The sequence below is a fragment of the Pistacia vera genome, unplaced genomic scaffold (assembly GCF_008641045.1).
Source record: "Pistacia vera cultivar Batoury unplaced genomic scaffold, PisVer_v2 Contig277, whole genome shotgun sequence".
NCBI lineage: Eukaryota > Viridiplantae > Streptophyta > Magnoliopsida > Sapindales > Anacardiaceae > Pistacia > Pistacia vera.
Genome location: NW_022196087.1, coordinates 772,782 through 797,906, shown reverse-complemented (window position 1 = coordinate 797,906; position 25,125 = coordinate 772,782). Strand labels below are relative to the sequence as shown.

The window sequence follows — 25,125 nt, the reverse complement described above, 5'->3', positions numbered from 1 at the left end:
AGAACATTGCATCCATTCAAGAATAATAAATTTTTGAATAGGGTGGGTTGAAATATCAAGTTACCCTCTTAAATGTGCATAATGAATATTAGCTTTGAAGGTTCAAAAACTGTAATTTAGCCCCTATGCGAAAAACAAAAAGCAAAAATGGAACAATAGGTTTCTTGCAGCGGTGAAGAAATTCTTCGCCTCGGCGAAGTTCATATACACATGGTTGCTAAGGCAAAGTTTTATTTCACCGTAGCGACCGTGAACTTCCAGAAAACACAAAAAATTCCAGAGAGTTTTGTGCCGCAACGACTTTTTATTTCGTCGCGGCGTGATCTATTTTTTGGCACGTAGCTGCTACGAAGATTTATTTCACCACAGCCAGATTTACTTTTGGCATCTATGAATCGCACAGTGATGCCTTTTTGTAGTTTTTCACGTAACGACACAAATCCAAATCGAATCGAATGCTCAAGCATTCAACCAGGACACAAACTAACCAATACATCATTCAATCAACACATTATTAATTCAATTAATCATTTGAATCCTGTAATTAACAGAATTTTACAGATTTAAAAACAACCAATTTATGCATCAACATGTTATCAATCAAATATACATGTTATCAATCATCGATTAAACATTATAATCTGGTACCCGAGGCTCTGATACCACTGTAAGTAACTGACCAGATTCACGCAGTGAAAAAAAAAAGATTTAAAATGAATCGATCAATTACAGGAACCAAGATTTGAGTATAGATTATAACGTTTTCATGCATAAACTAAAACCTAAAATAAAATCTGTGCAAAAACAAATCCATACAAGGATTTAGTTCATACCCACGTTTGGAGGCTCCATCTTTACTATTCATTGCTCACGAATACTGTTCACAGCTCTGCTCATCAAGTATTGTTCATCGACACTGTTCATTTGTCTACTGTTCATAGACACTGTTCACTGGATACTGTTCATTGATACTGTTCACCGGATTTCTTCACTAATCGATCAAATGTAGGATCGCACTCACGGAAATCTACACGAAGATAATCCGAAGAACCAACAATTATTTTGCTAGAGCAATTGCTGGCTTCAAGAATCAAAGATAATGAAAATTGAAAAATTTTCTTCTTCACTTATAGAAGAAAACGTGAGAGAGAGAGAGCTATAGGGTGGCTAGGGTTTATTTTATAAAAAAAATTCTCCTTATGTTTTAATTAAGTTGCACATATATAGTGCAACTAATTAAAACCCTATTCTAATAAGGAATACCCATGGGCACCAACCCAAGCTTACCCTTGCAACCAACACCATGTAATTGGTATTTTAAATTAATTAATTATTATTATAATTAAAATCAATTAATATACTTAAAAAATATATTAACATTTAATAACAACAATAATTCATTTAAATATATGTATGTATGCATACATATATTTAAATATAGTCTCACTAATTTAATTTTAATATTAAATTAAATACAGGCAACAACCTCAGCAAATTTAATTGCACTGGGAGATTACCAAAATACCCTTTCATCCTGAAAGACAAAAATACCCTTCTCACAAATTGATTCTTAAATTATCTTCTAAGTGTGTGACCCGTAGGCTCCTTATCATATCAGCAGTGAGTAGTATCACAATTACCACCAATTAATCGTCTCACTACACACAAACCAAGATTGGCCCTTATGGCAAGGCATCATGGCCACTCGATAGATTCGGATTCAACGAAATCGTAGCTTGTCAATGGTATGGTTACCGTGCAAGCAAATCCTTTCATCATTTGTTATCTCATCGAGGCTAAGGTATAGAAATAGTGTCAACCTCAGATATCCTCGATATGTTTGTATTCAGTTATTGGAACAATGACAAGAATATTAAATTGGATTGAGCAACAACTCAATCCCACTGTGGCCACAGCTTTAGTGTCATTGCCATTCACTGAATTGCACTATGAGATAACTTCTTCGTACTCGGGAGTGATGAATCCTTTGTCGATCCACCATAGTCTCGATACACTTCTTAATGTAGCCAATCACTACCATATTGATAGCTTTAAATAGAACTACATTGGGCTAGTGTCAAACTACACCAATTGGTGCACAAGGCACTCTGGTGATCTTAAGTCTAAGGATCACATGTACCACCATCCGTTAGAGGATATATTCCGTAGACATTGGGGTTACCATCCACATGGAATCCTCTGGTTGGTCTATCCAGTGAACTTGCCTATAGCAAGCACCCATGTGTTGCACCAGGTTGTCAACAAACAACCTTGACAAGTGAGATCAGTCATTGCCTTTCGACAGGGTCGTTCAACACTATAATAGCCTTACCGTATTATCTGTGCCCTTACTTCAGAATAATACTGGGGCTACGGACATTTCTAGAATGGTCACCATATGTGCTCATAGGGTTCTCACTATCAAGATTTGAAACACTTGATACCCTCATCACGGTTTTACCATTCTGAGGACATATATCAATACATACAATGATGATTTACGCGATATAGTGGATAGTGTCTTTTATTGATTAATAAACATTATTACAAAAAGTCAATTCCACAATAATTGATTGGCTCTAAGGCACCTACTCCAACAACGTACTGGTTTACCAAGATAATGAACCTAGGACCTACGATGATGTTATATCAGATCTAGATTCCGTTAAATGGCTTGAAACCATGAAATCTGAAATGGACTCCATGTACTAGAACCAAGTATGGTCTCTGGTGGATCCACCTAAAGGGGTAAAACCCATAAGGTGTAAATGGGTCTTCAAGAAGAAGATTGACATGGATGGCAAGGTGCATACTTATAAAGCATAACTGGTTGCTAAAGGTTTCAAACAAATTCAGTGACTATAAAGAAACCTTTTCGTCGGTTGCTATGATTAATTCTATCTGGATTATGCTTGTGATTGCTGCATATCACAACTATGAGATTTGGCAAATAGATGTCAAAACAGCTTTCCTAAATGGAAACTTTGGAGAGGATATGTATATGACACAACCCTATGGTTTCGTTCTTGATAGACAAACTGATAAGATACGCAAGTTGCAAAGGTCCATTTATGGACTCAAGCAAGCTTCAAAGAGCTGGAACATTTGTTTTCATAAAGCTGTAAAAGAATTTGATTTCATTAAGAACAAAGATGAGCCCTGTGTTTACAAGAAAGTAAGTGGGAGCGTAGTGGCATTCTTGGTGTTGTATGTTGATGACTACTTCTCATCAGGAATGATATACCGAACTTGCAGTCTGTAAAAACTTAGTTATCCAAGTGCTTCTCCATGAAGGACTTAGGAGAAGCAGCCTACATCCTTGGATTAAGGATTTACCATGATAGATCGCGTAGGTTGGTTGGCCTAGGTTAGAGTACATATATAGATAAGGTACTGAAAAGATTCAGTATGGAAGAATCCAAGAAGGGATTTCTTCCGATGTCACATGGTGTCCATCTCTCCTAAAACACAGGATGAGAGAGATATAATGAAGAGGATCCCATATACAACAGCAATTGGATCTATCATGTATGCTATGTTGTACTCGAATTGATGTCTCATGTGTATTGAGCACTTGTAGTAGATATCAATCAGATCCAGATGAGCGACATTTGATAGCTATCAAGAACATCCTTAAGTACTTGAAAAAAACTAAGGATATGTTCTTGGTTTATAGAGGGGAGGATGAGCTCAGTGTAAGAAGATATAGTGATGCTAGTCTCTTAGTAGACAAAGATGATTATCGATCACAATTGGGTTTTGAATTTTGTCTCAGCAGGGATGCAGTGAATTGGAAAAGCTCAAAGCAAAGTACTGTAGCGGATTCTACTACTGATGCTAAGTATATTGCTTTATCTAAGGCAACCGTGGAGGTGGCTTGGATCAAGAAGTTCATTACGGAACTTGATGTGGTTCCAAGCATTATTGATCCAATAAAGATCCATTGCGATAATAATGGAGCCATTGCTATGGCTAAGGAACCATGATCTCACTAGTGATTCAAACACATACTTAGTTGATTCAATCTGATCTAAGAAACCAATCAGAGAGGGGATGTGCAGATTTGTAGAATACCTACTAACCCATTATTGACGTTTCTATTGCAGCAGAAGCACGATAGGCACTTAACATCATTTGGTAAATACATGAATGATTGGCTATAGTCCAAGTGGGAGATTGTTACAGTAAGTGCCCTAGAGCCAATCAATTATTGTAGTATTGACTCTTTGTAATCATGTTTTATTATCAATGAAGGCATTTATCTATATCATGTGATCTGACTATATTCGTATAAGAAAATGGTCTATGTCCTTAGGATGGTTGAACCGTGACGAGGGTATTGAGTATTTAAATCTCGATAGTGAGAACCTTATGAGCACATATGGTTGCCATTCTAGAAACATCTGCAGCACCAGTATTATCTTGACCTAGGGCACAAATAATATGGTAAGGCTATCATAGGGTTGGACGACCCTGTCGAAAGGTAGTGACAGATCTCACTTGTCAAGGTTGTTTGGTGACAACCTAGTGCAACACATGGGTGCTTGCTGTAGGCAAGTTCATTGGACCAGCCCACCGGTGGATTCCATTATTAGCAAGTGATCGAATATACGTAGCAGAAAAATCAGATTTATAAACTAAACAGATCAATTGCTTAATCCCAAAATCTGGGTATAAATTATAATGTTTACATGTTTATGATACAATTTGTATAAAAATCAATATAAAAGTAAATCCATACGTTCGAAGGCTCCTTCAAACATCTCTGATTTGATTTTGCTTCTCGATTCTAAGTAGAACTACATGAATGTTGATCTATACGAAGATAATCCGAAGAACCGACAAGGGATTTGCTAGATCCATTTGATGGCTTCAAGAATCAAAAGGAAATTTTCTTCTCCACTCAATGAAGTAGAACATCAAAGAGAGTGAGGGTGGCCAGGGTTTTGTTTTATTCAATGAATGAATAATTTTATATTATGTTTTAATTAAGTTTCACTTATATAGTGTCATTTAATTAAAACCCTAATCCCAATAGTAAGAGCCATGGATTCTCAAGTTAATTTATCCTTGCAAACCAAACATACCCTTTATGGTATTTTAATTTTATATATAATTATTATTATAATTAAAATCAATTAATATATATATTAAAATATATATTAACCTTTAATTAATAACAATTCATTTAAATATTTGTCACCAAACAACCTTCACAAGTGAGATTAGTCACTGCCTTTCGACAGGGTCGTTCAACAGTATGATAGCCTTACCGTATTATTTGTGCCCTTACTTCAGAATAATACTAGGGCTACGGATGTTTCTAGAGTGGCCACCATATGTGCTCATAGGGTTCTCACTATCAAGATTTGAAACACTTGATACCCTCGTCACGGTTCTACCATTCTAAGGACATATATCAATACATACATTAATGATTTACGCGACATAGTATAAAAGGCCTTTTATTGATCAATGAACATTATTACAAAGAGTCAATTCTACAATAATTGATTGGCTCTAGGGCACATACTCTAACAACCTTGCAGCAGATGTCGAGTTATGCTAAGTTCCTAAAGGAAATTCTTTCAAACAAGAGAAAGCTGGAAGAGGAAGAAACAATGATGCTTACAGAGGACTACAGCGCCATTCCAAAGCTCAAAGATCCAGGGAGTTTCCTATAGCTTGTGTTATAGGAGATGTTACATTTGATAGAGTTTTCTGTGACTTAGGTGCTAGCATAAATCTAATGCCTTTTTCTGTTTTCAAGAAATTGGGGATTGGTGAAGTGAAGCTTACAATGGTTTCCTTGCAGCTTATAGATCAATCGATCAAGCATCCACAGGGTATTATTGTAGATGTGCTAGTCAAAGTGGATAAATTCATTTTTCCTATAGTCTTTGTTGTATTGTATATGGAGGAAGACAAAGAGATACCGCTTATTTTGGGAAGACCATTCCTTACTACGGGAAGAACTTTAATTGATGTTCATGAAGGAAAATTGATTTTGAAGGTCCAAGATGAAACGGTAACTTTTAATATATTTGAGGCCATGAAATTTCCATTGAAAGTAGAGTCATGTTTCGGAGTTGATGTGGTTGATAGAATAGTAAAAGACACATTTGAAGAGATTAATCCTCAACTACCTCTTGAAGCATGTATTTCCCAATCCAAAACTACCGAGGAAGATAAGCCAAAGAAGAATGAGTGTGCTAGGTATTTGGAAGCACTTCAACTGATGAATACCAACCACGATCCAAAATTTGAAGACTTGGACATGAGTAAGGAAAAGGATAAGGCAAAGTTGGAAGAACCTCCCAAGCTTGAATTGAAGCCTTTATTGTCTCATCTCAAGTATGTGTATCTTGGTGAATCTAATTCTTTTCCAGTGATTATCAATGCAAACTTGAGTAAATTGGAGGAAGAGAAATTGATTTGGGTGTTAAGAGAGCACAAGTCTACAATCGGATGGACCATTTCAGATATAAAGGGCATTTCTTCGTCTATTTGCATGCACAACATCCTTATGGAAAATGATATCAAGCCAAGAGTGCAACCTCAATGACAATTGAACCCTTATATGAAGGAAGTGGTAAGGAAAAAGGTGGTAAAACTCTTAGAAGAGGGAATCATCTATCCCATTTCAGATAGTCCTTGGGTGAATCATGTACAAGTGGTTTCAAAGAAAGGCAGCATCACGATGATGAAAAATGAAAGCAATGAATTGATCCCTACTAGGACATTCACAGGCTAGAAGGTGTGTATTGATTATAGGAAACTTAATGAAGCAATAAGGAAGGATCATTTTCCGCTACCATTCATTAATCAGATGTTGGAAAGACTAGCGGGACATGCCTATTACTGTTTTCTAGATGGCTACTCAGGGTATAACCAGATTCCTATTGCTCCTGAAGACCAAGAAAAGATGACATTCACTTGACCATATGGTACATTTGAGTATAGGATGATGCCCTTTGGGTTGTGTAAATCACCGGCCACCTTTCAATGCATGATGTCCATATTTAGTGATATGGTGGATGTTAGTAAATTGATAAGCAGAGGCAGTGAAAAATAGAAATTATTGCCCATCGATTACTCTGATTATGCCAAGATCAGGGTCTGATGTATATATATTTTTCATGCTTAAATTGAAATAACAAAGATCCATTCAAGGTTAGAGATCTTACGCAAGTTTGGAGGCTCCTTCAAGTATCTCTGAATTTACTTCGCTATCGATTCAAAGTAGAATTGCACGAACGGTGATCCACATGAAGACAATCCAAAGAACTAACCATTGTTTTGCTAGAACAAAGGCATGGCTTCAAGAATAAAAATCCTTAAAGAATCAAGAGGAGAAAACTCTCTTCAATTTCTTTGTACAAGACATGAGAGAGAGAGAGTGTAAAGGGTGGCTGCCTTTTTTTTTTTTTTCTTTTAATAATGATTGGATGAATGAATTTTCTTTAACTCATGTTGCACTTATATAGTGCATGTGTTAAAACCCTATTCCTATAAGGAATAAACATGGGCTCCAACCCTAATCCACCCTTGTATCCAAACACCCTTGTTATGGAATTTATATTTAATTAATTATTATTATAATTAAAATCAATTAATATATTTATAAAATATATTAACATTTAATTAATAATAATAATTCATTTAAATATATGCGTACATATATTTAAATATAATCTCACTAATTTAATTTTAATATTTAATCAAACATAGGTAACAACCTTAGCAAATTTAATTGCACTGTGAGATTACAAAAATTACTCTTTCGTCATAAAAGATGAAAATACCCCTTGCATAAACTGATTCTTAAATTATCTTCTAAGTGTGTGACCCATAGGCTCATCATCATATTACCAGTGAGCAGTATCACGATCAACACCAATTAATCATCTCACTACACACAGACCAAAATTGGCCCCTAGTAAGACATCATGGCCACTCGATAGATTCGAATTCAGTGAAATAACTACCTATCAACGATATGATTACCGTGCAATCAAATTCTTTTATCATCTGTTATCTCATCGAGACTGAGGTACAAAAATAGTGTCAACCTCAATTATTCTCGATGTGTTTGTGTTTAGTTACTGGACCAATAACCGAAATAATAAATTGGATTTGGCAACAAATCAATCCCACTATGGCCATAGCTTTAGTGTTATTGCCATACACTGAATTGCACCATGAGATAACTTCTCCCATACTCGGGAGTGGTGAATCCTCTGTCGGTCCATCATAGTCTTGATACACTCCTCGATGCTACCAATCACTACCGTATTGATAGTTCTAAATAGAACTATGTTAGGCTAGTGTCAAACTACACCAATCAGTGCACAAGGCGCTCCGGTGATTTCATGTCGAAGGATCACATGCACCACCATTCGTTAGAGGATTTATTCCATAGACATTGGGGTTACCATCTATATGTAATCCTTTGGTGGGTCAGTCCAGTGAACTTGCTTATAGTAAGCACCCATGTGTTACACCAGGTTGTTGGCAAACAACCTTGACAAGTGAGATTAGAGAATGTGGTGGCAAAGCAAGAAGCAAAACTGAGACTTATTCGATGGATTCTACTCCTTCAAGAATTTGATTTAGAAATCCAGGATAAGTGATGAGAATGCAAAATGTCATTTTTACCCCCCTTAATGTTTAGTCTTTTATACGTATTTGTTTCCTAACTGTACTCATTATTACTCTATGTTGATTTAGGATGCAAATGGAGGTGTTAATTGCAAAACGGAACTAATTAAGTGAATTCGGACAGTTTCACCACTGCTTCGTAATCTGGGCATAACTCTCTCATCCAAGATCCGATTGAGATGATTCAAAATTATGTGGAACCATAAGAAAGAGATCTACAACTTAAATGTTTTGCGTTTGGAGAGATACTCTCTGCATCAAGGTTGTAATCGGGCTTGAAGTTGACACATCTGCACTGCCGATGTTCTGGAACGTTCTGACTTGTCATGCAAGTCAGTCTATTATTGGACGTTTTGAAGACATGTTGCACGAAAGTTACAGCTGGAAACACCACTTTCCTATTTTATTTTAGGACTTTATTTTATTTCCAATTAATTAGATTAGGATAAATGTTATTTTAGGATAGTAGAATATTTTTTGGGAGATTTAGTGGAATTCAAATACTTGAATTGGATATGTTTAAAAGGAGAGAGAAATTAGGTTTGGAGACACCACGCCTCTCTCTTCTCTTCTCTGGAATTTTTCTTTCTTTTGAGTTTTGTTTATGGCCATGAGTAGCTAAAACTTTTATAACTTGGTCGAAGGAAACGGAGGCCTCGGAATCAATAAACTGTGAGATCTAATCTATTTTTCTTAGTGTTCAATTTTCGTGTTTGAGTATTGGATGTTTTTCTGTGCCTAATTTTATGATTGTTTCATTTAATTACTAGGAGGCCTACTAGTTTATTAATTGTTGCAATCTACTGCTAAGTTAGATATCAAATCCGTAATTGTTTGATCCCTCTAACTTGTGAAGCAATTAGGGTTAATAATTTACTGCGTCAGGAATTAGTAATCTTAAGAAGAACACTCAACTAAATTAAATACAACCGCTTGAGTTTGTGTTGTTTAGCTTTATCGATTTCTCTAATTCTTAAGCCTGCCACTAGATTAAATCCTGAGCGCTTGTCTAGGGTTGTTTAATGGTAAGATTAATTAAGATCGCTTGTTTCTTAATTAATTACAATTAAGGAGAGATAGGAAAATAGTTCCAACGGTGAATATTCAAAGTAAGAATTGATTTACTTTTGCATCAATGATCAGTTGTAAGATTCCGATGGTGGATGTTGACGGAGACCAAGTTTCGTTATTTTGTTTGATTTTTGATTTGAATTGTTTTTGTTTTTCCTGAGATTGTTTTCTATTTTTACTCAAAACCCCCCCAGCCTTGTTCACATAATCGAAAATTTGGCTAGACACTCTTCGTGGGATCGACCCTTGCTTACCCTATTTACAGTTTAGCAGTTAGGTTAGAAAGGTTATTAATCTTGGTTGCCTACGACAACATACCAATAAGAAAGGGTCAGAGAATGTGGTGGCAGATCACTTATCAAGACTTGAGCAACCGAAAATGGAGGATGAGAAAGAGGTCTAAATTCAAGACACATTTCTTAATGAACAATTGATGAAAATTGAAGAAGCACCTATTAGAGAAGGAGCCCTACAACCAATCCAATTGTGTAAATTGACTCTTTATAATCATATTTTATTATCAATAAAAGGCATTTATCTATACCATATGATCTGATTATATTTGTATAAGAAAATGGTATACGTCCTTAGGATGGTGGAACTGTGACGTGGGCATCGAGTGTTTGAAATCTCGATAGTGAGAACCTTATGAGCACATATGGTGACCATTCCAGAAACGTCCATAGCCCCAATATTATCCTAACCTAAGGCACAGATAATACAGTAAAGCTATCATAGTGTTGGACAACCTTGTCGAAAGGTAGCGACAGATCTTACTTGTCAAGGTTGTTTAGTGACAACCTATTGCAACACATGAGTGCTTGCTGTAGGCAAGTTCATTGGACCAGCCCACTAGAGGATTCCACATAAATGGTTACCCTAGTGTCTATGGAACAAATCCTCCAACGAATGGTAGTGCATGTGATCCTTAGACTTGAGATCACCAGAGCACCTTATGCATCGATTGGTGTAGTTTGACACTAGCCCAACGTAGTTCTATTCAGAGCTATCAATACGGTAGTGATGGGCTACATCAAGAAGTGTATCAAGACTATAGTGGAACAACAAAGGATTCATCACTCCTAGGTATGGGAGAAATTACCTCACTAAATAATTCAGTAGATGGCAACTACATTAAATCTGTGGCCATAATGGGATTGAGTTCTAGCTCAATCCAATCTATTTCGGTCGTTGGTCCAATAACCGAATACCGAGATATCAAGGATATCCTAGGTTGACGCCTAGGCCTTGATGAGATAATAGATGATGAAAGGATTGAATTGCATAATAACCATATCATTGATAGGTAGCGGTTTTGCTGAATCCAAATCTATCGGGTGGCCATGATGTCTGGCTAGAAGCCAATCTTGGTTTGTGTCTAGTGGGATGATTGATTGATTGTCAATCGCAATACAATTCACTACCGATATGATGAGGAGCCTTCGGGTCGCATACATAGAAGACAGATTAAGAATGAAATTCATGAGAAGGGTATTTTCATCATTTATGATGAAAGGGAATTTTGGTAATCTCTGATAATCCTAGGATTATACTGTTTTATCTAGGCTTTTTGGCCGGATTTTGGATACTTCTTATGTCGTTTTTGCCTGCATTACAACTTAATTTCATATGTTTTATGTTTCAGGGCAAAACGTGCACTTTGAGCAAATAAAGAGCGGAATTGAGTTTTTGGACCCAGAAGCAAGCGAATCTCAGAATTCGGGGAAGTTCTGAAGCAGATTTGAAGCACTATGAAGCTTGTTCCTATTGGAAAGCACCAAAGATTGAAGATTCGAGCAAGGAAGCAAGCGAACGGCAATTTCATAATTTCAGAATTGTTCAGAACAGTTCGCCGCGGCGAAGTTCTTTCTTCGCCGCACTGATAAACTCTCGTGAACTCGTTACCGCGGCAAAGTCTGCAAGTTCTAGTTTTTATTAAAATGCACAATTTTTTTTTAGGTGAGTTTTAGGTTTTCTTGGACCGACTATATAAGAAAAACTTAGCCAATGACATTTTTGGGAGAAAGAAGAGAAGATTAGAGATTAAACTCTTTGGATTCATCAAATAGGGAAGATTTTTGTTCTCTTTTCTTTATTCCAACATGTTGAATGCATTGTTTACTGTTTTTATTTCTATTTGTGTTAATTTCAATATGAACTAACTCACTTTGGGTTAGGGTTTTGATGTAATTAGGATTTTTATGTTTAATCAATAGATAATTGTTGCTTTTACATTCTATTGCATGGATTGTGTGATTATTCCTGTTTTTACTGAATTTATTTGTTGAACATGATGAGATTGAGAAATGAATCATGTATGAGCTTCTTAGGGTAATCACCATTGTTGTATTAAACGCTAGAGATAGGTTTGAGAATCAATGAAATCAATTTAGGATTCCATTAGCTTAACGAACTTGGAACTACTAATCTTCAATTTGTTGGGTGCGGAAGCTTAATAGGGAAAAGTAGGAAAACATAGCCTGAGAAGGTATGTTTTACACATTAGGGAGCCCGATTTAGAATCCGTGCATGTGAGTGTAGAAGTAGCATAATTCGTAGATTATTTCATAAATTCCTAGTGAAGTCAAAACCCTAACCGTTTGCCTTAATTGATATTTTCTCTCGAATTAGTTTTACTGTCATTAATTAGCCTTTTAAGTACATAGTAAATTTTGTTTTCATTTTAGCTTAAATTTCTCCCGCAAATCCAATATCTTTCATTTTCTCCAACTTGAAAACAACTAGGAAAATCAGTGCTTAACAAACAATCCTTGTGGGAACGACACTTTACTTATCACTTTATTACTTTTTGTGACTAGTGCACTTGCTACACATTGCTTGTTGTAATTTCAACGCATCAAGTTTTTGGCACCTTCGCCGAGGATTGATTTTTGTGTTAACATTGAACTTTTCTTGTGTTAGCTAAATTGGAGTTTAATTTTAGTTTTAATTGTTTTCTAGTTTAATTTTGCTATTTTTCTTTGTTAGCTTGTGACCTCACACTTTCTTTCTTTCTGTGTAGTTTATGTGAAAAGCTAGACGTCATCCAGTGGTTCCTATTGATCCAGAGATTGAAAGAACCGTAAGAAGACTTAACATAGAAAGAAGAGAACGAGAGGCCATAGTTATTGAAATCGCGGAGAATAAAACATTAAGAGAATTTTCAGTACCTACGGTTAATGGCAGTGGTCCAAGTATAACTAGGCCACCAATGCAAGCCAATACTTTCGAAATAAAGCCGGCAATCATCCAGATGATCCAATAGTCGGTTCAGTTTAAGGGAGATCTGAAGGAAGATCCGAATTCACACATTGCAAATTTCTTAAAGATTTGCGATACCTGCAAATCAAATGGAGTGTCAAATGAAACTATGCGTTTTTTAAATTCCCAGACTTCGCCGCGACGACGAAGTGAAATAAACCCATGTGCGCAACTCTCTTTGCCGCGGCGAACCTTCATGTGGAATTCTAAAATTATAGAATTGCCCTCCACTTGCTCCTTTGCTTGAATCTTCGATCTTTGACACTTTTCTCATGGAACAAGCTTCATCGTGCATCCATTCTGCTTCATAACTTTTCCAACTTCTGAGATCTGCTCACTTCTGAATCCAAAAACTCCAATTCGCTCCTTAATTGCATTAAATGTCCATTTTAGCCTGAAACACAAAATATAAAGAATTAAGTAGCAATTTAGGTCAAAATGAACTAAAAAGTATATGAAATCCAACTAAAAAGTCTAATCAAAACAATATAATCCACGGATTATCAATCGCTTAAGCGATCTTATGCCATTTACTAATCGCTTAAGTGATCTGCTGCTATACACCAGACTTTTAATAGATCGCTTAAGCGATCTTATGCCACATACCTGATCGCTTAAGCAATCTATCTGTTGTATTACCAGCGTACCAGATCGCTTAAGCGATCCATCATATCAAGAACACATTTTCAGTCTCTCCGCCTACAATCGGTGCTACCACCCCCAGCTACCCACAATGCAAGACATTTTTCAACAAATTTCACTCCTTTCAACTTCCATTACATCAACACAACCTAAACAACTAAATCAAAATCATAACCCAAACCTAATCCATCATTAAATCTTTGTAAATCAAAATATAAAATCGAAAGGGGAGATACACATACCTAGACGAAATGTCACGAGGAGGAGGAAGAGGATGACGACAATGATGATCTGAGTTGGAGAAGATGTCAATGGCAGAGGAATGCGTTAATGTCGCAGGAAGAAGAAGAAGGTGTTTGGGTTTGTTTGCAAGAATTTCGACTCTTTGGGGACATATCATAATTTTTAAAAGATTACACAATTATTTATTATTCGTAATTAACCCCTAATCAAGTTTAATTAAGCTTAATAAAAAACATGGCTATTTAGTTAAATTTTACAAACTGTATAGCATTTTAATTAAATTTTAACTCTAAATGGTCTTTTAATAAAATCCCCCCCTTAAAGCCAAGACCTTGCACAAACCCAGGGGACCTAACGACTTAAAAAGAAACAAGATCAGCCAAGGATATACAATTCTTATCCACAAAAGTAACACAAACATAAGACAACCAAACTCTACAATCTTAAAAGCCTTTAAAAAAAAAAAAAAAAAAAAAAAAAACAACCAGCAAGGGAAACAAGCCACACCTTAGCTGTCCAGTTCTCCCAACAACAGCAAAAAAACAGCTTCACTACCAGTAAAGTGCAAAGGATGTAGCATAACAAAAGCTATTGCAACCAGTCCAGCATGCCCAAATAACACTCCAACAAGCAAAACACTACACAGACTACCAGAGATCTCCTAGAGGCTGTAAAAAGAGCTACAAACACACGACAACTCCAAACACAAACCTACTAAGTTCTCCCAGCAATAGCAAAAAAGGAGCAAAAAGACTACACAAAGAAAAAGCTTCACTACTTGCAAAGAGTAAAGGATGTAGCATAACAAAAGCTGCTGCTATCACTCCAGCCTACCCAACCAACACGCCAACAAGCAAAACACTACACACTACAAAAACTACAAATGCACAACCTACAACTAACACTTTACACACTACACAAATTGCTAATGCACAACCGGCACCACCAGCCCACTAAACACTGCACAAATTGCACTTGCAACCCGCTATACATTACATACACTACAATCATCTGCTAGAACCTACTTACCATTTAACCATGAAGCTGCTTTTCCAAAGAAGCCAAATCCCGCATACTACGCGCTGTACACACTGCACAAAACACCTGGAAACTGCAAACAAAGTCAATAACACTACCAGCAAAACGAAAAATGTACCCTTAATGTGCAATAAGTTTAAGAATACATAAAATCTGGAAAAACGAAAGTAAGATTCTGAAAAAAAAAACTAAAAAATATATAGCTTCCTCTTTTTTACAGGGGACAAAACCCATCAATCATGTACCTTATACATATCATTAGACGTATATAAAGAACACAATGCAATGTTAAAACTCAAGAAATTCGACACCTGGGTTTTCAATGGTAGATTTACATAACCAATCAACTCAAGTCAACATCATAGTATGTAGATCTAAATTCAACAACATTCAAATTTCAATCACTATTCAATAGCCAAATGATATACACCTGCAAATTTTATAAGAATAAAAGAATGACACAAACTAAGGGGGATTCCCCAAAGGAACCAAGTTATTTGGGCCCAATTTCTTTATATTATTTTATATGTTTTTCATTATGAGTAGTGGCTATTACATATATTCATTATGACTATAAAATAATCCCTACCATATTTCTGAATGTGGGTATTACACATTATTTAGGTAACAAAAATATTTGCACACCTGTTTTATTTTGACAATAAAAAATTTGTTATGTAAAAATATTTGTATAAAAAATTATATCATGTTATTAAATTTTTTACAAAATTATTTCCACCACTATACTATTTTTGACAAATAATATTGTCATATAAACAAACATGTGACAAAATAAATGTTGTCACAATAAAGTCAATGACAAATAAATTTCTATCACTATTAAAATTATGAGCAAATAATTTAGTCACTATTCACAGTTTTGACAAAATCAATTTTCTCATAATATATTATTTTCTCACCATAAAGCTTATCATTTGGTCTTTAATGGAAATCAATTGTGACAAAATATCACTTGTAATGATAAAAATTATCTTCTATTGTTATAAATAATTTATCACAATAAACTAGTTTAAAGTGACAAATTATTATTGTCACAATAAATAATTAGACTATGGTGACCAAACGCTCTTTCGTCACCATACATTTAAGAGTACAAGTTTAATGCGACCAACCTGGTGACTAATACAATTCCTCACATTAGCGAAATGGTCACAATTTTGATATTTATATAGACAAATTATTTTGTTGTGAGAAACATAAATTCTTGTAACCGGGGTCGTCAGAGTATGCAAAGAGTTTTGAAGCAAGAATACTGAAGCTTATGGGTGATTTCTGCATGCCTAATGAGAGGGTTAGCACCTGCTTATACAATGAATCCAAGGGGTCCAAATCCTAATAGGACTTTGAGTCCTACTTAGTAGGTGAGTTCTCCTTTTGAAAGGAGATTAGATTTTCTACCTTTATAGATCCAGGCTTTCCTCTTTGTGTGACATTTGGGATCCTGTTAGAAGAGTAATTTGATTAGGATTCTGATTCTTGTTATGGACTACTGTGGGTGAATGGACCGGACCTAATTCAGCTTAACTCGAAGGATGACCCAACTCATAAAGCAGGCAATTCCCAAGGTATTCTAAGCGTGGGCTCAATCGTGATTGAGCCAACCCTGAGTCGTCACATAGTTATGATGCTATTGGACCTCGTTAGATCCAATACGATTTTTGACCTATACAGTTGCCTCATTTGCCTAACCTTCCCAAGCCCACATTGCCCAAGGACTTCCATGTGATCCCTACTCACTCAACTAATCCTTAATTATTACTTTCTTTCTCTCGTTAAGTGTTAGTCAATGGTCATATTTTCTTTGAAGAACTATCCATCATGAACATGGGTAAACGATGGACTCTACTACTCTAGACAATCAAGAAAAGATATAGAACAAAACTATCCTCCCACCATAGTTTAAGAACTACTTTTGTAACAGTTTTTAACTAAAAAAGAAGATTTTCTTTTCTTTTCTTTCTAATATAAAATAGTGGATTAAAAGAAGTAGAATATTGTTCACATATCAATAATTAATTCAGCTACAAAATAAATTAAGAAAAATTGATTTTTTTTTCTTTTGTACAAGCATTTATTGAGTTGTGATCAAACAAGCTGTAGATCTAGACTTTATATATAGTATATATATAATATATATATATATATATATATATATATAATATATATATTATATATATAGATTCATCAGGTTAGTTGAAAAGAGATTATAAATATGCCAATCTAGAGAGCGAAGAATCATGAACGTCAAAGGAAAATATTGTAATTTTCATTAACCTGACAGGGAAATATAAGTTTAACTTACATGGTTGCTCATAACACAAACGGCAAATTAAAAAGTTTGTTTGTACGCTGATTTAAAATTCTATTTTCCTTAAATATGGTTATCAAATTCATCTAAACCAACAACTACATTTGACATTTTTCTAATCCATAATGATAAGACAATGAACTAATGAGATTGAACTCAAAACGGTTTGCAAGTTTTTCCCAACAAAACACGATACAATAAACCTACCTGACCTACTCGGATGGGTTTCTAGCTATAAAAATCTAACATGAGTCCCTAGTATTCGTAACAGAAGAATCTTGGAGTCTTACTTCAGGGGGGATTTTTTCTTTCAAGCTGCAGCAAGATTCATTCTTCTCTATGCTTTGCTTGAGGAAGGATGTTAAAGATAACAGCAGCTTTCAGTGTCAAAAAAAAGGAAAGAAAGAAGAAGAAAATGAATTAACGGTGTTCCAAGTTCTAAGTCTGTTAGTTCTCATAAGAAGAAACGGCAGCGTTTTGGTGTTTTAGCAAAAATAATCTCTACAATCTTCCTATTCTCTACAAATTGAGAACTGAAGCAGACTTAGAGTTTCTCTCTCTTTCTATTGAAGAAGAAGATGATGATTTAACGGTCAAGATTATATGTATTTGTGTTTGTTTCTAAAACAATTGATGGATTAGATTTGTTTTGACAGGGATTGCCAACTCAGATGGCAAAAGTGTAGTATAAATAATTTTGTAAAATCATTTTATATTTATTGAATACTAGAGTGGGGTATTCTTTTAATTTCTCTGTTCTCTATTTTTAGCGATCCTGTTAGGGCCTTTGCAGTTGAAGAAAATTTACATGGTATCAGAGCTTCAAGACTCACGTCGCCATGATTAACTCTCCAAATCTTGATACTCCAGCAAATAAAGGTGGAAGAGATGAATCAATGGAAGCCGAAAATCAAAATTTCAAAAGGAGTGAAAAATTAGAAGAACTCAACACATAATCTGATGACATCGACCGAAAAAGGTCTAAATTCCATGAATCTTTCATGGAATTCTGGTATGAATTCTGCAAATTTCACTTCGAATTTCAATTTCCCAAATTCATTGCCTGTGATTTCTGTGAAATTGTTTGAAAAGAATTACAATTACTAGAAATCGCAAGTGCTTACAGCATTGGTCTTTTTGACTTGGATGGCTTTATAACTGGTGAGAAACCATGTCCGCCTCAATTTATTGAGGAATGTTCTGATAAATCTGATACTAATAGCAGAAAGTTGAATCATGCTTATGTTCTGTGGAAAAGAATGGACCAATTTTTGGTCAGTTGGTTATTTGCGTCAATCTCAGAGTCGATGTTTGGACATGTTGTGAAATGCCAATGTTCTTTCAAAATATGGAATACACTTGAGCATCACTTTGTTACAGAATCTAGGCTAGAACCATGCATCTGAGAAACATGCTTCAATCCACTACGAAAGACTCTTTATCCATTAATGAGTATGTCCTTAAAATGAACGGTTTCTCAGATTCTCTTTATTCTAGTGGAGTTCATACCTCAACAGAGAATCTGATTACTTACATACTTGATGGACTTGGTCCCGAGTATGATGCAATAGTGGCAAATCTGTCATCAGAAATGATTTGACTATTCAGGAAGTTAAATTTTATTTGCCCAAGTTAGAAATGAGAATTGAAAGAAATAATGCAGCTTATGGAGGAATGCATGAACAATCCTTTTTGGTAAAATCAGTAGGTGTTTCTCAGCCCAATTTGAAGAGAGGTGATTTTAGTATGAGGAATTTTGGATCTGCTAACTATTCTAGTGCCAGTTTCATGACATAGAGGAAATAATGTGTATAGTCATCCAAATTCTTATGGAAATGATGTGTATAGTTGATAATCTTAGGATTATACTGTTTTATCCAGGCTTTTTGGCCAAATTTTGGATACTTCTTATGTCGTTTTTGCCTGAATTACAACTTAATTTCATATGTTTTATGTTTCAGGCCAAAACGTGCATTTTGAGCAAATAAAGAGCGGAATTGAGTTTCTGGACCCAGAAGCAAGCAAATCTCAAGATTCGGGAAAGTTCTGACGCAGATTTGAAGCACCATGAAGCTTGTTCCTATTAGAGAGCACCAAAGATTGAAGAGTCAAACAAGGAAGCAAGCGGAGGGCAATTTCGTAACTTCAAGAATTGTTCAAAACAGTTCGCCACGGCGAAGTTCTTTCTTTGCCGCGGCGATGCACTCTCAGGAACTCGTTGCCACAGCGAAGAATATTCTTCGCTGCAACGAAGTTTGCAAATTCTAGTTTTTATTAAAACACAGTTTTGTTTTAGGCGAATTTTAGGTTTTCTGGGACCGACTATATAAGAAAAACTTAGCCATTTTTAGAAGGGGGTTCGACATTTTTTGGGAAAAAGAAGAGAAGATTGGAGATTAAACTCTTTGGATTCATCCAAGAGGGAAGATTTTTGTTCTCTTTTCTTTATTCCAACATGTTGAATGCTTTGTTTACTGTTTTTATTTCTAATTGTGTTAATTTCAGTATGAGTTAACTCACTTTGGGTTAGGGTTTTGATGTAATTAGGATTTTTATGTTTAATCAATAGATTATTGTTGCTTTTACATTCTATTGGGTGGATTGTATGATTACTCTTGTTTTTATTGAATTTATTTGTTGAACATGATGAGATTGAGAAATGAATCATGAATGAGCTTCTTAGGGTAATCGCCATTGTTGTATTGAACGCTAGAGATAGGTTTGAGAATCAATGAAATCAATTTAGGATTCCATTAGCTTAACAAACTTGGAACTATTAATCTTCAATTTGTTGGGTGCGGAAGCTTAATAGGGAAAAGTAGGAAAACATAGCCTAAGAAGGTATGTTTTACACATGAGGGAGTCAGATTTATAATCTGTGCATGTGAGTGTAGAAGTAGCATAATTCGTAGATTATTTCATAAATTCCTAATGAAGTCAAAACCCTAACCGTTTGCCTTAATTGATATTTTCTTTTGAATTAATTTTACTGTCATTAATTAGCCTTTAAGTTAGTAGTAAATTTTTTTTTTCACTTTAGCTTAAAATTCTCCCGCAAATCCAACATTTTTCGTTTTCTCCAACTTGACAAACAACTAGGAAAATTAGTGCTTAACAAACAATCCTCGTGGGAACGATACTTTACTTATCACTTTATTACTTTTTGTGACTAATACAGTTGCTATACATTGCATGTTGTAATTACAATGCAACAAGTTTTTGGCGTCGTTGCCAGAGATTGATTTTTGTGTTAACATTGAACTTTTCTTGTGTTAGCTAGATTGGAGTTAATTTTAGTTTTAATTATTTTTCTGGTTTAATTTTGCTGTTTTTCTTTGTTAGCTTTTGATCTCCCACTTTCTTTCTTTCTGTGTAGTTTATGTGAAAAGCTAGACGTCATCCAGTGGTTCCTATTGATCTAGAGATTGAAAGAACCGCAAGGAGACTTAACAGAGAAAGAAGAGAACGAGAGGCTAGAGTCATTGAGATGGCAGAGAATAGAACATTGAGGGAATTTTTAGTACCCACGGTTGATGGCAGTGGTCCAAGTATAACTAGGCCACTAGTGCAAGCCAATACTTTCGAAATAAAGCTGGCAATCATCTAGATGATCCAACATTCGGTTCAGTTTAAGGGAGATCTGAAGGAAGATCCAAATTCACATATTGCAAATTTCTTGGAGATTTGCGATACCTTCAAATCAAATGGAGTGTCAGATGATGCCATTAGATTAAGATTGTTTCTTTTTTCATTAAGGGATAAAGGAAACGGATGGTTAATGGCATTACCACCAAGAACAATCACAACCTGGAATGAATTGGCACATAAATTCCTTACTAAATACTTCCCTCCAGCAAAATTTGTAAAGATGAGAAATGATATCACATCGTTTCTATAGGATGAGACTGGGTTTCTTTATGAAGCTTGGGAAAGATACAAGGAACTACTAAGAAAGTGTCCGCACCATGGTTTGCCAGTTTGGATGCAAGTCCTAACATTCTATTATGGGTTGATGGTTAATGTGCAAACGATGGTGGATGCGGCATCTGGAGGAGCATTGCAAAATAAGACACATGAAGAAGCTTATGAGTTGCTTGAAGTCCTGGCAAGTAACAACTATCAAAGACCCAACGAGAGAATGCAGTCGAAGAAGTCTATGGGTCTTCATGAAGTTGATGCTTACACGGCCATTTCAGCCCAACTTACAGCACTTCAGAAGCAATTGGGAGGTATGCAAGTGAATTCTATTGAAGCACCTCAACTGGCTTGTGATTTTTGTGCAGGTAATCATGTGAGCAATGAATGTCAAGTGGGGAACACCTTCGCTTCAGCTTCATCATCATCGAAACAGGTTAACTACTTGGTAGGGAATCAAAGACAACAGAACCATCCTTATTCCAACACGTACAATCCTGGTTGGAGAAATCATCCAAACTTGTCTTGGGGCAATTAGAATCAGCAAAATCAGTAACATAACCAATGGAACCAAAGAACAGTGCCAAATAATCAAGTGGGGGTGAATAATCAACCAGGGGAGCAGAGATTGTCAAAATTAGAGGATATGTTCGCGAAATTCATGCAAGAGACCACATATTTCATGAGTGAGACGAGGGAAACTTTCAGAAACCAAGAGGCATCCATTCGAAACTTGGAGGTACAAGTGGGGCAAATAGCAGAAAAATTGAATGAGCGACCACAAGGTTCCCTGCCAAGCAATACAGTGACAAATCCACGTGAAAAAGTGAATGCAATAACGCTATGGAGTGGAACAGTCTTGGAAGAGGTGGAGCAAATAGGGAAAGAAGAGAGCCCACCGAAAGAAAAGGAAGATTCTGATGAAGAAGTTGACGAAGAGATCATTGTTGAACAGAAACCAACCAGTCCTCGGAAGATGAACCAAAGAGGGAAGAGAGGCAAAGGCAAAAGAAAGAAAAATTGCCACTTCCCGAGATACCACCAGAGTTGGCACATCACATCCTTCCTGTGCCTTTTCCTCAGAGGCTTAAAAAGAAAAATCAGGATAAGCAGTTTACAAAATTCTTTGAGATATTTAAAAAACTGCATATTAACATTCCTTTTGCAGATGCTTTGCAATAGATGCCAAGCTACGCAAAATTCCTTAAGGATATTCTATCAAACAAAAGGAAGTTGGAAGAGGAGGAAATAGTGATGCTAACGGAGGAGTGTAGTGTCATTCTACAAAAGAAGTTGTCACCGAAACTCAAGGATCCAGGGAGTTTCACTATCCCTTGTGTTATAGGAGATAGTACTTTTGATAGAGTTTTATGTGATATAGGTGCAAGCATAAATCTAATGCTTTTTTCTGTTTTCAGGAGACTAGGGATTAGCGAAGTGAAGCCAACGACCATTTCTTTGTAGCTTGCAGATAGATCCATCAAGCATCTGAGGGGCATGGAAGATGTATTGGTCAAGTTGGACAAAGTCATCTTTCCTGTAGACTTTGTCGTGTTGGATATGGAAGAGGACAAGGAAATGCCTCTCATTTTGGGGCGACCATTTCTTGCCACTGGAAGAGCCCTAATTGATGTGCAAGAAGGAAAATTGTTGTTAAGGGTTCAAGATGAAACGATGACATTCAATGTTTTTGAGGCCATGAAATTTCCATCAGAGTCTGATTCTTGCTTTAGTGTAGACTTGGTGGACAGGCTAGTAGTAGACGCAATTGAAGAGAACACCCCTCAACTACCTTTAGAAGCTTGCATTGCCCAATCAAAAACAATAGAGTAGATGAACCGGCAAAGAATGAGTGTGCTAGACTTTTGAAAGCACTTCAGCCGATTACCGCAAGTCAAGATCCAGAATTTGAAGAATTTGACATTGAAAAAGAGAAGGAAAAAGAAAGAACGGAAGAACCTTCAAAGCTTGAACTGAAGCCTTTACCTTCTCACCTCAAATATGTGTATCTTGGTGAATTAGAAACCTTTCTGGTGATCATCAACGCAGAGCTGAGTAAATTAGAGGAAGAGCGGTTGATTCGGGTGTTAAGGGAGCACAAATCAACAATTGGATGGACCATTTTGGGTATCTCTCCATCTTTTTGTATGCACAAGATACTCATGGAAGATGATGTCAAACCTAGGGTGCAACCACAACGGAGATTGAATCCTTCTATGAAGGAAGTGCTGAGAAAGGAAGTGGTGAAACTTTTAGATGCATGCATAATCTATCCTATTTCAGATAGTCCATGGGTGAGCTCGGTGCAAGTGGTTCCAAAGAAAGGAGGTATCACGGTGATTAAGAATGACAGCAATTAATGGATACCAACTAGGATAGTCACGGGTTGGCGGGTGTGTATTGATTACGGGAAACTGAATGAAGCAACAAGGAAAGATCATTTTCCACTTCCTTTCATCGATCAAATGTTGGAAAGATTGGCAGACCATGCCTATTATTGTTTCTTGGATGGTTTTTCAGGTTATAATCAGATTGCCATTGCTCTTGAAGATCAAGAGAAGACGACATTCACATGTCCTTATGACACCTTTGTGTATAGAAGGATGCCTTTTGGGTTGTGCAATGCGCCGGCCACATACCAGCGATGCATGATGTCAATTTTCGGTGACATGGTGGAACGGTTCATAGAAGTCTTCATGGATGACTTCTTTGTTTTTGGTTATTCTTTTGACAATTATTTATCTAATCTCTCATTTGTTTTGCAGCGATGTCAAGATACAAATTTGGTGCTCAACTGGGAGAAATGTCACTTCATGGTTCAGGAAGGAATTGTACTCGGTCACCGCATCTCAAAGGGCGGCATCGAAGTGGATCGAGCCAAAATAGAAGTGATTGAGAAGCTGTCACCACTTGCAAACGTTAAGGCAGTCTAGAGTTTCTTAGGGTATGCGGGGTTCTGTAGATGGTTTATCAAGGATTTCTCTAAAATCTCTAAACCGTTTTGCAATTTACTGATTAAAGATGTCTCTTTTGATTTTGATAATGAATGCATGCATGCTTTTCAAACTCTTAAGAATTTATTAGCATCTGCACTCATTATTACAGTTCCTGATTGGGGACTACCTTTTGAATTGATGTGTGATGCTAGTGATTTTGCATTAGGAGTAGTTTTAGGACAAAGGAAGAACAAAGTTTGCATGTAATTCAGTATGCTAGCAAGACACTAACTGATGCACAGTTGAATTACACCACTACTGAAAAAGAGCTATTAGCTGTTGTTTTTGCATTTGACAAATTTCGTTCTTATTTGCTAGGTGCTAAGGTGATAGTTTACATGGATCATTCAACACTCAAGCATCTGTTGGCAAAACAAGAAGCAAAACCAAGGCTGATAAGAAGGATCCTACTACTGTAAGAGTTTGAATTGGAGATCCGAGACAAAAAGGGGTCAGAAAATGTAGTGGCAGATCATCTATCAAGAATTGAACAACCAAACCCGTGAAGTGAAGAGGAAACTCAAATCAAGGAGACCTTCTCGGATGATAAATTGATGAGAATTGAAGAAGCACCTTGGTATGCAGATATTGCAAATTATTTGTCATCGAGAGTGCTCCCAAATGGCATGACCTTCCAGCAGAAGAGGAAGTTTTTCTCTGACTTGAAGTTTTATTTCTAGGAAGAACCATTTTTGTATAAACACTGTGTAGATCAGATGATACGTAGGTGTGTCCCGGAAGAGGAGATGGAAAGTATTTTAAGGCATTGCCATGAGAAGGAAGTGGGTGGTCATTTTGGAGGAACTGGGATAGCGGCCAAGATTCTTCAATCTAGATTTTATTGGCCAACCCTATTCAAGGATGTTTTTTGAGTAGTTCAGGAATGTGATCAATGTCAACGGAGTGGAAATATTTCAAGGAGATATGAGATGCCGTTAAATAACATTTTGGTTGTTGAACTATTTGATG

General features: G+C 36.1%; 1 non-coding gene across 1 annotated transcript; it reads right to left on the bottom strand.

Moving 5' to 3' along the window:
• Positions 1 to 21,110: 21,110 nt before the first annotated feature.
• LOC116133965 lies at positions 21,111 to 21,217 on the bottom strand. The gene has a single exon (XR_004128629.1). It is a non-coding gene; the product is annotated as a small nucleolar RNA R71 (small nucleolar RNA).
• Between the last annotated feature and the right edge of the window lie 3,908 nt (positions 21,218 to 25,125).